The sequence below is a fragment of the Rattus norvegicus genome, chromosome 3, assembly GCF_021556685.1.
Source record: "Rattus norvegicus strain SHRSP/BbbUtx chromosome 3, alternate assembly SHRSP_T2T, whole genome shotgun sequence".
In the NCBI taxonomy this organism is placed as follows: Eukaryota; Metazoa; Chordata; class Mammalia; order Rodentia; family Muridae; genus Rattus; species Rattus norvegicus.
The window spans coordinates 139,911,890-139,924,778 of NC_141536.1; the positions used below are offsets into that span (position 1 = coordinate 139,911,890).

A 12,889-nucleotide genomic window follows, 5' to 3' on the forward strand; every position below is an offset into this window, starting at 1 on the left:
TTGATTTGGCCAAATGAAGGTGGAAAGGGCAGGCGACCTAGATCCCTGCCTTAGCCACTTGTTGGTTCATGGTTAGCCCTGGATGTTTCAAGCTATTAACACCCTGCCTGGGCCTTAGGTATTTTTATTGAGTTGTCTTCCCCGGGTTATTGTTACCTTGGCATCAAATATGTTGCCATGACAAGGCCAATATTTTTCTCCTGTAAGCACTACTTTGTATGTTGTTGCTTATATCCCATGATGACCATTACAGTCGGGTGTGGGTTGCTGTCTTTTTTCTCTCTAAAAATACTGGGAGAACCTCCTTTTTCATGCTTTAGTCTTTGAAAACGTAAAAATGCAATGAAGTGTTGACGTTTGTCCAGAGTTCACACTTAACAAGTTAGCAGTCACATCACAAAGTTCTGTTGAAGTCCTGCCAAGGCACTCTGCTTTAGGTCGCCACAGTTATCTTTCTGGAAAGGCCAGCATCCTCTAGACATAAAGCAGAGCACATCCCTGGCCTCCACACATCAACCACCATAGTCTGCATGAGGACATTATACCCTTTACCTTCAGAGAGGTCTGGGCCAGGTCAGAAGCGTCCCAGCAAAAGCTGCAAGCTTCTAGCCCGTGATAACCTTCTTGCACAATTTGTAATCGATAAGGTTTATATTTCATTTGCCTTCCACTACCATATTTCTGGGCTTTATATCCCTGTGGGCAAATGTTTATAGTGAAAATACTGGAGGGCACATACACTTGCTTAAATAGCCTATGGGGTTCTTTGTCAGGTACGTAGCCAAACTCCAAAATTCTGCCCAACTACTCTCCTTCCACTTAGTGTTCCAAATCCATATAAAGGTTTTTTGTTGATAATGTGCAAAAGATTAATGATATGAATGTCGTGTCGAGTTTATGAAGGTGTTCTTTCTCCCTTTTGTAGAATTGTAACTGCCACCATAGTCTGCATGAGGACATGGCTAGCCAATTTGACTTCCCTAAATGCTCCTTGGCCAAGAATCTTTAATATTTTTTAATGTTTAGATAGAGCCTCTCCATGAAAGTGATTGGACTTTAAGACCTGACACAGGCCTTTTATAACCCTATTCTTCAGGGGCTTCTAGACCCATAGTTTAAAGGGGGACCCGATTACATTGTGTCACTAGTCAGAAAGGTGTCACTGGGGCATATATGAGGAAGACAGGCTTGACTCTTTCTTTTCTGGGGAAGCCTCACTCCTTTTTTGAAAATAGAGGTGATCTAGCCTGTGAGTCTATGTTGTTGAACTTTTAACTGGATATGTTGTTGCCCTTACACTGGGCTTCCCCACAGAGGAATGGTGGAGTGAAACACTCAGGGAGGACACCTTGCTTTTCGCATTCTTAGAGCCAGCTCTGGACACATGCATGGATGATTGCCCGGGTAGAATCACAGTGATGAAGCTCTGAAGCCTCTCCAGTAGAGCTTTCCTAAGAAGTGTCACTGCTCTCTGTCTCCCCTGACCTCCAATGTGCTGCTCATGATGTCAGCCTTCTGGACAAGCTGAGGGCAGCTTTTCCCAATGGGAGTTCTCTTCTTTTTCAAGCAGTTCAGGGTGGGTGGTGTACTCTACCTCATTGTACTATTTCTTCCTTCTCCAGACTTTCAGTTCGATTGGGCCAGCTGAAGGTGGGAAGGGAAGACACATTAGATCCCGTCCTTATAGCCTTTTAGAGTTTCATGCTTGTCCCTGTATGTTTCAAGGATTGATCCCGCTGCCTGGGCTTAGGCTTTTTATTGAGTTGTCTTCCCAGGATGACTGTTGCCTCAGCATTAAATAAGTTGCCATGGCTTGATTATATTTCCCCTGTAAACTTCCATTTATCTCTCCTTGCTTGTATCTCATGAGACCCATGATGACCATTACAGTGTGGTTTGGGTGACTGTCTGTATTCTTTCTTTTTTTTTCTTTTCTTTTTTTTTCTTTTTTCAGAGCTGGGGACCGAACCCAGGGCCTTGTGCTTGCTAGGCAAGCGCTCTACCACTGAGCTAAATCCCCAACCCCCGTCTGTATTCTTTCTAAAGGAACTGCTTCAACCTTAATTGTCATGCTTTAGCCATTCAAATCTCACAATATCATGGCCTCTGTTCAGGGTGTACAATTTCACAAAGTGACAATCATTTCACATTTCTGGGGACAGCTTGAATTTTACATAAGTACTGTCCGCCAATGTCTTTATACTTACTTCCCTGGAAAAGAAGGCATCCTGTTCACATAAAATGGAGCACAACCCTAAGCTCCACATATCAATAGCATGGCCATCATACCCTGTACCTTCAAGGAGTTCTGCAGCACGATACAGAAGGCTCCCACTGAATGTTGGCAACTTCTGACCACAAATAATATTTTTGCTTAATCTGTAAAAAGACTAAGGATTATTTCTTCAGCGTCCTCTAAAATATTTCTGGACTTTAGATCCCTATGGACAATACATTTCTGTTGATAATATCAGAGGATGCTTACCATTTACTTAAATAGCCTATGGGATTCTTCTTCTGTTAAGTAGCCAAACTCTACAATTCTACCTACCAACTCTACTCCCATATCATTTTCCAGAAAAATATAAATGTTTTTGTTAGTAATATGCAAAAGATTAATAACATAAGGATGTTATAGAATTTTATTAAATTTCTTATTTAATGATGGTGTTCTGCCTTGTGATAGAATTTTAACTGGTACCATAATCTGCAGGAAAACATGACATGTTAATTCCCTGAATTCTCCTTGGCCTAAGGTCTTTAAGATTTATTAATGTTCAGGTAAAGCCGCTTCTTCAAAGTGGTTTGGACCTTAGTTACTGACACAAGCCTTTTATAGGAAAGCCATTTCTCAGGTCTTTGAGATCCACCTTTTAAAGGGATCCTGGGGTACAGTCTGTGACCAACCACAAAGATGTCCCTGGGGTGTGTGTGTGTGTGTGTGTATATATATATATATATATATATATATATATATATATATATATATGGAAGACAGGTTTGACACTCTTTTACAGGGGGAAACATCACCTTAGGCCTCCTTGCTGGAGAATGGAGATGATGTAAGCTATGAGGTCGTATTGTCCTTTGAACCAGTCATACTCATGTCAGGATGACGCATGAGGTCATCCTGAGGTGAGGTTTGTGGAAGAGACCAGTGATCTTTTCACTGGGTATGCTGGTCTCCTTATACTGAGCTTCCTCCACAGAGGCATGATGACATAAACACCTCATGAAGACACTGACTCTTTCAATTGGTAGAGCCAGCTCTCAACACATCCATGGATGACTGGCTAGAGTAGATTTCCAATGATGAATCCTCTGAAGACATTCTGATAGAGCTTTCATTTGAGATGTAACTGCCCCACCATGTGCTACTAATGAAGTGAGACTTGTGGATAAACTGGGAGCACATTCTGTGAATGAGAATAGTCTTCTTGTTCAAGTAGTTCAGAGTTGGTAGCATAGGATACCTCATTGTACTATTTCTTTCCTTCTTGGGAATTTCAAGTAAACTAGGAAAACTTAAGGTGGATGGGTAGGAACAGTAGAGCCCTTCATGATAGCTGTTTGTTGTATCATGGTTGGCCTTGTGTGTTTCAATGTTTGGTCCTACTACCTGGACCTAGATTTTTTTTTTTATTGCGTTTCCCTGTGTTGACTCTTGCCTCAGCATCAAATCTATAGCCATCACATGGTCAACCTTTTTCTCCTATAAACTTTACTTTATCTCTCATTGTTTCTATACCATGATACACACTATGTCCATTATAGTGGGGTTTGGGTGGCAGTCAGTGTTCTCTTTAAAGGAACTGCAAGAACCTTCATTGTCATGTGTTAGCCATTCCAAACTCACAATGTCATGCAGTGTTGGCCTTTGTGCAGAGTTTACAAGTTAGCAATCATGTCACAATTTTGAGGTGACAGCTTGATTTTTACAGAAGTACTTTCGTGCCAAGGTTGTCTGCTATAGTGTTTTATTGTTATGTCCCTGGAAAGGGAGGCATCCTGTTCACATATGGCAAAGCAAAACCCCCAGAGTCTAGTGATCAATGGAGTGGCCATCATACCCTTTACCTTCGAAGAGTTCTGGGCACAGGAAGGGAGTTTCCCACAGTTTTTTTTTGTTTGTTTGTTTTTGTTTTTTTGCTAGTTTGGCCAGTGGTAGTCTTTTTGTCTGATCTGAAATCACTAAGTTTTATATTTCTTTTGCCTTCCACTAAAGTATTTCTGTGCTTTAATTCTCTGAGGGCCATATATTTTGGTGACAATAATGTAGCTACATAGCATTTTTTTAAGTAGCCTAAGGAATTCTTGCTCAGGTAGGTTTCCAATCTCCCCAATTCTGTGCAACAACTCTCATTCCACCTCATGTTCCGCAATCATATAAATGATTTTTGTCTATAGTGTACAAAAGTTTAGGAATATGAGGGTGATGCAAAGGTTTTATAATTTCAATTTCTGATTTGATGAGGGTGTTCTTTCTCCCTTTTGATAGAATTTTAACTGCTACCATAGTCTGCATGAGGAGATGGCTAGTCAGTTTTACTATGATGAGTGCTTCTTGGCCAAGGAACTTTAAGACTCTTTAATGAGCCCTTAAATTGTCTTCACCTAAAGGGTTGGACCTTAGGACCAGACTCCCTTGCCATCTCTTCATACTTGTTAGGAATCTTCAGTATCAACACCAACTTGTGATGCAAGATAAAAGTGAATTAAAAGAGGGTCTAAGAGAAATAGCTATAACTATAAATGTCTGCAGTTAAAGAAAAGGTCCCCCAAGTTATCTACTGATGCATTTAAACTTCATGGAAAGCATGGTCAGAACAGAACATTCACGCCACAAGCAGTTAAGTATGAAAAGGGATCACTGTCTAAGGCCAAGTAGGTTCACCAGTGTCTGAGCACAAATTTTCACCAGCATTCGAGGCCAAATTTCTCCAGCTTTCAGTCCAAACTTCACCAGCAACCATGTAAGTGATTTCACCAATATCCGTGTCAGGAGCCACTATAGGACAGGCTGATAACTAGCTGATGATCTTCCTGAGATGGTTTGCTTAGGGTTACAATATAACTGGTGACAGATTCACTCTTCAAGCAAGGCCATAAGACAATTCATTTTAGGAAAGATTCCTGCTGTTAATATACTTTTCCAGTTATGATTAAACATGTATAACATCACTGGGTATTATCCCACCCCTTTAGAGCAGCTCTCTGCAGATCTACGAAGATTTACTGTCTTATAGTGATGCTATATAGACAAATACATGACTTCTTCAGTCGTAATGATGATCCTATAAGAAATCCAAAATTTATAAGAAATACTCAAGTTAATAAAAAAAAAAGAAATCCAAAATTTATATCAGTGAGTATTAAGCTCTTTTATACTGGGACTGCTACTGATCCTTTTCTGATAGTCAAAACTACAATGAGAACTCTGACAGTCTCCCACATGTAACCAGACTTTCTCCTACTTAGAACACGTTGCCAGAGGTACAACAATTAACCAAATGTCATAAAAGAGGAACTATTGATTTATTATAGGTTCTAGGACAGAAGAAAACATATTGATGGGGTTTATCTATACAAAACTTCACTAAAAACTTAATTGTTGTTTTGAACTTACAACGAACCTGTGGAGCTGTTCTCACCTGTGGTGAGAGATGTTTAGCCAGATACTTACTCCTAATGGGTATGCATGTAAACATTCTCTGTTGTAAACTTCTATCTCCATTTATGATTTGATTTTTTCTGTGAACTTGTGATGAACTTTTTAACATGTGATCATAAATACTGAAAGATGTATAAGTACTGAGGACAAAGAGAGAAGAATTTTTCCCCTTCCTCCCTAAGGATCTTTCCACTTTAAGCCTTGGATAACTTTCATAGGAAACGTTTTACAACTTACCAATAAACACTATAATCATTTTCAAAGTGCCCTTTTTCTTCTGCTACTTCTGACTAGCAGGCTGAATGTTAGAGCCCTGCAGTTCATGCTGAGATAGAACAAAGACCACATGACTTAATCCCCTGCTGTCAGGTTCTAGGTGTCAATCAACTTTTTACCCTTAGAAAGAGCAAGAAAGTTTGTAGGACCTTTTAGAAGTTATCATCAGCATTTCAGTACAGTTCGAGAACTAGAACGTCCAGAGATGCTCAGGATTTAAACCACACCAAGGTCCTACTCCGTGCCCCCACCACTACCCTCTCCAGACTGGTAGGCTCCCAGCATATCTGAGTAAAAATTTTCACCAAAATCAATGTCCCACAGATAACCATCAGTTGTCCATAATAGAATGACAAAAAGCAGCCCCAGGCAATACACTATATACACGGTGTCAGTCATTTATCACAGTGACTCCTTGTGATATCTAAGCAAAGCATAGACCAATGAGGGGTGGCAAACTCCTGCCCAAAAGGACTGAATTAACTACTGTGCAGTCACTGCTACCAAGTGGCAACAAGAAGCAAGATAAGCATCTATTTTGGCTCAAACTTTGAGGAAACAGAGAAAGTTTGGTAGCAGGAGTTGTATACAGTGTTAGCATGTGGCTGCTCACAATGTATTGTGGTCATGTCCTGTCCAATAGCAGGCCAGAAAACTGCTTCCTAGAGCTAGACTCCACCTCCTAAAGCTAGACTCCAGCTTCCCATGATAGTATCACCTGCTAGAGACCACGTGTTCAAACACCAGTCTATAGGGCACATTTTAAATGCAAACCACAGCAAGGACTGTCTCCACCGTAGTGGAAATAGTAGCAGGAATGGGAACAGTAATAAAATAGGCCCCCAAGGCTTCACGCTTGGCTGGGTATAGACTCTGATATTCACCAGTAAGAATGTGAACCCTGAACATGTTTCAATGCCCTTTGTGAATAAGACCAAAAATTCTGTAATGTTGGCTGCTACAGACCTTAACATTTCTACATTCAAAGTAGTCATTCCTCCCTCTAAACTTGGATTGGTGTCCAAAGTATGGCCCTACTGTCATTGTGCTACTGTAACAATATTTTGTTTCTCAAACCCCCTTGGGCATATTACTAAAGTATAAGCTCAGCTACTGATTCCATTGGGGTTTTGTTCTCTCATGGGAAGAAGCAGAGGCTCAGTCTAGTGGCATTGCTAGCACAGTGGAAGGAATTACAACAAATGGAGTCCATCCTCAGTGGGTCCACTCCAGCAGCTATAAAGGCAAGCATACCAAAATAAGAGTTGTAGTGAAGGCCTTTGGCAAAGCTTCTCTCTATGGTAGCACAGAACTAACCGTACAATGGTATGTTGTGGTGTAAAATTGGCATTATTATTAAGGATATAACCACATCTTTCTCACTAGATTTAAGACATGCCCTGTCAGAAGGACTTTGTGTCTGGTACTATAAGCCACATTAAACCTGTGGCTGTGAGTTCAAAGCTCCAGTAGGGAAGTAACTGTTCCTGCTTTGTTAAATGGATGTGCCAAGGCTATCAAACTGCCTCTACACACGTGTGCATACTTACACCTTCAAACACGTGTGCACACTTACACCTCCAAACATGACTGCATACTTACACCTTCAAACACGTGTGCATACTTACACCTCCAAACATGACTGCATACTTACACCTTCAAACACGTGTGCACACTTACACCTCCAAACACGTGTGCACACTTACACCTCCAAACATGAGTGCATACTTACACCTCCAAACACGTGTTCATACTTACACCTCTAAACATGAGTGCATACTTACACCTCCAAACACGTGTGCATACTTTCACCTAGAGATCACTGTTGTTGTCTGCTCTAACTGACATGGAAGGAAACTTCCTTTTCAGAAATGATGATGTGTGACAGAATGCATAAACACTGATGAATATCCCAAGATTGGGTAACTATTGCTATGGCATCGTGGCCCAATACGTAGTCAGAAACACACATGTCTATCATGCTCTTCAAGGCTCAGGGTATATTGCAGAAGAGGGGACAGAAGATTTTAGGAGCCAGAGAAAGGGATAGAAATTTTTTTTGCCATTTTTTGTCAATTTGAATTTTTCCCCCCTAGAATTGAAATGTTCCTTCCCTCCAGGAGGGAGGAAGGAGGCTCATCAAATTCAAGAAATAACTCACAATACTAGGAAGTTCTTGAAGCTAAAAAGACTCATAAGGCCCCTCCTCAAATTTATGGTTGTTAGAAACAACTGCTGGGGCAGAGATTCTCTAGGTATGGAGCTCTTTGGCCCTGTAGAGAGCTCTGCACTTACAGCTCTTGTGAGTTCCCACCTAGGAAACATGGGCACTTCAGTGGTATAGTTCTTTATCAGTCACACATGGCCTTACATGTAGCCCATATTCATTTTAATAATCCTAGTAAACTTACTGGTTTATCATAGTGGACTTTGGTAGAATTATTACTTTGGTCTGCCATCAGTTCCTTATCTGAGGTGTGTAGACCTTGGCTTGTATTTCCCCACAAAACATCACGCAACAGCACTTAGGCCCCACTCATCTTGTCTGTGTGTCTCACCCACCCTTCCTGAGGGCTCCATGAATTTTGAAAAGAGTAACTCCTGTAGGGAAGTTAGTGATCAAACACACGACTGGTTCTTGACATTTTATATTGGACCCATAACAAGGACCTTCTCCATAACATCAGATACTTATGATGATAATGGTACTTTATTTTAAAGGATAAATATCATACTTTATTTTTATTTCTCTACATGGACAGTGAGCATGGGCAATGCATCCCTGGCCTTCTCAAACTGTCCTAATAGATTTGTTCTCAATTTTTGGCTTTTATACTTCCCGTTATACTATTCAAGCTTAAACTTTTTGATAAAATAGGACCAAGCCAAGTATTTTATATCAACTGATTGATGAGAGGTAGAGAGCTTTACCATAGATTTCCACAAAGACCTCAATTTTTTTTCTAAGTTTAAAATTTCTGTGTGTACCTATGTATGAGAATGGGCATATGTGTGGTACCATGCACAGAAGGGAGCATTGGATCCCCAGGAGCTAGAGGGACAGGCCATGGGGACCAATAAACATAGGTGCTGTGGAACTAAACTTCTCCTCAGCAAGATCAGAGAATTGTTCTTAACTGCTGAGCCACCTCTGTAGCTTTTCCTTGAAACTATGTATTTCCCACAAAAATGTATTTCTCACCAGTCACGAAATATATGTGTTGACATATTTGAAATGGTGAAGTCAGAAAGGTGAATCCAGAATCCCACAGAAAACAAAATATCTTTCCCAGAGATGTGGTAGATAAAACCATGGTTCAGTTATGGCTTCTCTATGTGAGGTGAAACATCATATCCGAAAAGCCAAAAAAGAGGAAAGAACTTATGTGGCCCATACTTCGACATCGCTGTCATCATTAAAGGAAGGCAGGACATCATTAAACTCCAACAGGGCAGGAATCTGGAGACAGGAGCTGATAAAGAAGCCACGGAGTGGTGCTGCTCACTGACTTGCTGTCCATGACTTGCTCAGTCTATTTTCTTAACAACCCTGGGACCACCAGCCAGAGATAGTGCCACACACATTAGTCTGAGTCCTCCTCCCCTAATAATTTAGGAAGTGCCTTGTAACCACATCTTCTGGAGGCATTTTCTCAACTGAGTATCCCTCCTTCCAGATAAGTGTAGTTTGTGCAAAGTTAACATAAATTAATACGCACAGGCCATTCCAGATGTCCTAGTGATTCCCAGTTATACAATGTAAACGCCTTAGACTGAGAAGTTATTAAACAGCAGAAATTGGTTCCTCATACCTCTAGAGGTTGGGAAACCAAGTCAAGATTTGTGAAGATTCAGAATGTGATGAACTTTAATAGGTTGCTTTGCTGAACATCCAGCCAAGGGAACAGTAACTGGCTTCCTCAAACGCTTTCTCAATGAATGCATTGCGTTATACCAGTGAAGCTCTTGATGTCCGACCATCTGAGGACCCACTTATTCCTACTGATCCATTAAACACTCACTAAAACAACACAGCTCATGACCTAGAGCTGGTTTTTACGAGATATGCCTGCCTGAGGGGAACAGGGCACACTTAGCAGAAGGACACTGGGCCAGAAGTCTTAAAAAGTAGAAGGGCTTCAGTAAGGTGAGCACACAAGTTATAAAGTTGTCATGCTGAAAACAGGGAGCCTAAAGGGCCAGAATAAAAATATACCAGACTAGAATTGATATGAAAGTTTAAAAATAATATGTGCCAATGACTGACAGATACTATGCAATTAATCATAAATGCCCCAGTCTTTGAAATTAAAGTAAGCTATGTGCTGTACCTTGAGTTATTGATTCAGAGTCATATTTGAATAGAGTTCAGTGTGTTGAGGCAGTAGATTGTATATCATTCTTCTGCCTGAGACAAGCTGTGTAGGTTGAAGTACTAGTGGCTATTAAGAGTTAGGCTGAAAGTGTTTCTTTAAGACATCAATATCCACTGGGTCAGGCTTCAAGAACTTATGTGAGACACTTAGAGAATAGGGAATATTTTTTGTTGTGAGTAATTAAATCACTGGGCATGGAATGGTGTCCACTATGTATTCCCTGGTAGCCTTCAGATAATTTGTTATACAATTCAAGATCATCTACATAGGGACCACACTGATTACATGTGGCTAGGCCTTCCCACATCACCTTTTTAATCAAGAAAATGCACCACAGCCCTGTCCATGGGTCAATCTGTTGAAGGAAATTTTTCCCTCTCTATTCCTGGGTAACTGAAGCTAGTATTAGGTTGACAGAAACTAAGCAGCATGTTCATATGTGAGGAAATCACAACTTGCTGGTTTCTGGGCAGGCCCATATCCCAGGCAACCAGTAATGTGGTACAACCAGGGAAAGACCAAGGTTCAGGAGGTTGCTTGGATGCAGACCTCCTTCTAGACCAGGACCCAGAGTGTTGAGCCTAAGGCATGACTTGTATTCAGGGGCCTTCACATAGGCTGTTGTAAGATCAGAAAATACCCATGAGGCATCTTCCTACTTCTACCCAGTTCTGACACACAATCAGAACTAGTACCCAGGAAAGTGACACATTGTTCACCTCAGACCAGGCACAGAATATGTGTTTCAATCCACATGTGTGATAACCAGAGACCAAACTGAAGTTTATCCCGAGGTCAAATATCATGTGGAGTTTTATATTCCCTTCCTCATACACAATCAGGTCTCCACCTTGCATACAGCTCAATTCGAAAGCCCAGGGACCAGGGGCTGAGAGCGCATTGCCCGGAGAACAAAGCCCATTTTCAATATGAATCAGAGCTGAGGCACAGATAGCCACACACTGTTCCTCAAGGCAGGAGCTGTGCCCAGGATTGGAACTGCAGGCTAACACCAGGACAGGCCAGCACCCACGTTGGCCACAGAAATGGCATCTTCCAGGAGGTTACAATAGCCAGTGACCACCACATTGTACCTTCCTGGTGGGAAAAATATACAGGGCTCATCCCCTAACTAACCTCAGGGAAGGCACAATGCCAGAGGCTGGACCTTGGACTGGAAACAAGGAAGTTCACTCACTACTGGGCCCAATTCAATGTATTGCTGCTTTAGTCCCAGCACATGCCCGCCAAGGCAGGTTTATTATCCTGGGCACCAATTACAGGATGACTTTAGTGAAGGCCTTGTGTCAAAGGGGCCACACCAATGGTGACAAATGGCAATGGTAGTATCCAGGGACCCTACACTACTTCTCTTTAGGGGAGGATCAGTTCCCGGTAGCCATCGTCATGTTCAGCATGAACAGAGGCCCTTGAGAGAATATAGCATATCTGATAGAAGTAGAACAGGACACCCACCTCAGTTCAGGAAATGTCCAATGACCAGGACGGGAGTGTTTGTCTATAAATAAAGTTGGCAGTCATTATGATGCCATACATTTGCTTACCTCTCTGCCTCCTCCTTTCAACCTTTCTGCCTGATGTTCAGTTACTTGTCTACCCCATAGAATGACGTTCACAGTATCCCAAGATAAGCATACTTCCCCCATGACCCTCAAAACCTTGTCCTTTCAGGAATGAACATACCATCTCACCGCCCCAGACTCTACCCCCTTAATAAGCAGAGTGCATGAGTGGCCCTGAATGATAGTGCCATCCCTTGCTTAGATTACTCTGGAGGATGCACAACAGGGCACTGCCTCTTGGTCCCACATGGAGACACCAAAAGAAAATGCCTTGGCATCAAAGTCTGGGCTCCTGGGAACATCTTCAAGCTATTAACTCTTTAAAGTACTGAAGGCAACAGGTATGTAAAAATCAAGAAAGTACAGAACAACTCAGGTCACAATGGAGGGGATGGAGTGAACCCCTGTGATTACGAGGAGGGTTGGATTGCAGGAAGGGCCTGATCAACACACCCACGTGTCTAAGAAGAGAAATTTTAAGATTAGGCCTAAAAGTACGAGAGGGGCAAACCTATTACCACACCACCCAGGATCGAGAAAAAGATGGCAAGTTACTGGCCAGCTGTGCTTCACAACAGCAACTGCTTCTGAGAAAGAACAGAGATTCTGACATTGATATCAGGATGGGTAAAATGGGAGGGCAATGAGCTGAGCACAGGAAGCTACAATAGGAGGAAAATACTGGATAGAGGAACCTAACACGAGATGTTAAATTGATGGAAGATGTTGGCCTAAGGATGGAAATGAGCCAGTGGTGTGACAGGAAGAAGTCACCACCATGAATGTGGTGGGTTGTTGTGAATGAAGCCGTTTCTGGTCACCAGGGGAAATAGTATAATTGTGAATGTTTCTACCGAGATGGAAGGGTATCCAGGGACTCGGCAGCCCAGGAACCATATAGTACTGAGGGGAGAAGGTATCCCAGTGGAAGGTATCCTGAGACATGAAGGCCCAGGAACCACACAGCCCTGAGGGAGGACAGT

General features: G+C 41.9%; 1 long non-coding RNA gene across 1 annotated transcript in view; it reads left to right on the top strand.

The window, feature by feature from the left end:
• Nucleotides 1-12,247, top strand: part of LOC120101749 (uncharacterized) — a 44,607-nt gene extending 32,360 nt beyond the window's left edge. Inside the window, exon 6 of the long non-coding RNA XR_015684710.1 lies at nucleotides 12,016-12,247. This is a non-coding gene — a long non-coding RNA (uncharacterized LOC120101749). The remainder of the gene's footprint in view (nucleotides 1-12,015) is intronic.
• Nucleotides 12,248-12,889: the final 642 nt, after the last annotated feature.